We start from the raw sequence: 2,500 nt of genomic DNA on the forward strand, positions 1-2,500 counted from the left end.
CGTTAAGCTTATAAAAGGTTATGCAGTTCAAGCAAATGTTTGTAACCGCTGTTTGCGTTTTATTCTTATCACTAGTGACCTTTACACAAAGATCGTTTCATTACTTGGGCTCATAAGGACACCGAGTTATAAAACACGTTAGCTATCTTCTTTTTTTCTGGTGTAGCAAAATGCACAATAGAAAGCATGTGGTGGTGTTTTGATTGGGCAATACGCACTAGAAGGCACGTGGCGCTGTTTACATTGGTTATTGAAAGCAAAACCACGTAAACCAAGATTATGGAGAGCACTGTGATGCGTTGTTTGGATTACTAAAGATCGACGTTGAGTTGGCTTAATCGATTTCTTCTTGGGGCGCCCAAAACACATACAAAAAAAGCATACGCTTTTCGCGATAGTTCGACACTAAAAGATCAGCTTCGAAACGGGTTGTTCCGCGAACTGAGTGAAAAGGAAATGTACTCAAATGTAATTGAAATGGACGCAACTATTGAAAGCGATACAAGTTAAAATACTAATTCTTTAAAAAACAGCGGGTACTTTTTTGATAACCACTCTGAAGATGACAGCGACAAAGAAAATAACTCCACAAACAACATAGACGCCATATTGGAATCTTCTAAAGACAAAGTAAAAACATTATCACAGCGAACAAATGGACTCACGCTTGTATCATTTTCACCGCGAACAAATAGCCTCCCGCTCAGTGTACCATTGACTACGATGATAAGTTTTTGTCTATTGCGTTTTTTTTTCAATTGTTAAACCGTTTGTTTCTTTGTAATGGTCTAGCTTATATCCTTGGTTCAACTAGCCATATTAGTGATCGTGTTCATTGCCATCTTGTGTGTATAATACTGTTCTAGCTTTACAAGATTTGATATCGTCAGTGGAGACTGTGAGCAGCTCTTTGAAAAATAATTGTGATGTAGTTTGAAAGGCTTTACAGTCATTTGATTCTCAATGATTATAAAGCCTTGATTTTAAAGGAGAAATACAGGTCTCGATATGCAAAAGTGCATGTGTTTACTTTAGTTGTGATTTGCGTGCGCATCAACATCATAGATGTGACCGAGAACAGAGCAGAATCACAGAGAAAAGGCGGAGACGTCTATTTTATAAAAGCAGAAAAAGGAGCAAACTTGCTGGAACATATTTTTGGTTAACAATGTACCGAGGTCCTCCACATTTCATCGTATTACTAGGAGATCACTTGCTCGTAAACACAAGTATAGGAGCAACCTCGGGTTTGCGTTTAAATCTAAGCACGTGGTATGTAGCACTTGTCCAAAAGCGTGGATGAACAGATAAATGTAAAATGAAAGTTAAATTTAATACAGAAATCAGGAATACCCGGTACGATTTATAAAAGGAAGTTTTTGTTTCGTTTTCCCAGAAACGAAACGTATTTGTTTTGAATTCAGGGTGAACTATTTACACGACAGTGAGTTAAAATGGCCAATCAAAACACAGTTTGTAATTGGAAATCTAAACATCTACGACATTCAAAAACAAACTTGAGAGCATGTGAACCTGAAGTATTGCAAATCATAATGCTGAAAAACACAAAGGCGAAGGAAATGGATCATGCATAGGACATTTTGAATATCTGAATGATCATGTTTTGTGTTAGATTAAAGCGATATATTGCTTAAAATTCCCAAGTTTTCCTTTTTCGTTCTAATTGCAATGTAAACAAGTCTTGGTAATAAATTGCGTTAACGAGGATCCGAACCTAGTAATTGCCATGGTTCATATGTGACACATGTAATAGAAGATTCACGGAAAACGAAATTTGAAATGTTATGCAGGGGTAAGTATTTGAAGGTAAAATAGGTATTTGTAGACTTTATGCTTTGATGTATGGTGCACATAAACAAGTATCTGTTCTTCTCTTTAATGGTTAATATTCCTTGACAGGTTTCTCACTGTTGAGAGAGTTTGCGTTCGCATTTCTTTATTTCTCGAGAGTTTCAATAGACGAAGCGAAATAAACGACACAAATATCCTCCTCTACTACGATCGATTTGATGTTTCCGTAATTCTGAATGGCTTCGACAAGACCTTATTCTACGGATTTCTCCTCAAAGAGACTGATATAATGTTTTCTCAAGGTAGTTTTGCAACAGCAACAGTAATCACTTTTTAGCAGCGTGGGAAAATTCCCGAACGGTACAAGACATAATTCAAACCTCGTGGTTTTTTATTTTTGTGATTTACATATTTCTGAGGTAGAAAAAAACAAACAGCACTGAAACCAGTTTTAGATTTTGAATCTCCCTCCAAATTCTGGGGCTTCCGAATTACTTACCGACTTCCTATCGGACTGCCATTGTTACGCAAGCGGCCAATCAAAAATATAGTTCAAGTCGATTATCCCAGAGTCTCTCCGGGCGCTCACCCACTGACCAAGAAGCCCGAGGACTCTGGGTACGAGACTGAGCCGCATCCAGACAGTGGGTGGATGACGTCAAAGAAGGAGCATTTCAGCTAGGGTCGG

Source organism: Montipora capricornis, chromosome 6, assembly GCF_036669925.1.
Source record: "Montipora capricornis isolate CH-2021 chromosome 6, ASM3666992v2, whole genome shotgun sequence".
Taxonomy (NCBI): Eukaryota; Metazoa; Cnidaria; class Anthozoa; order Scleractinia; family Acroporidae; genus Montipora; species Montipora capricornis.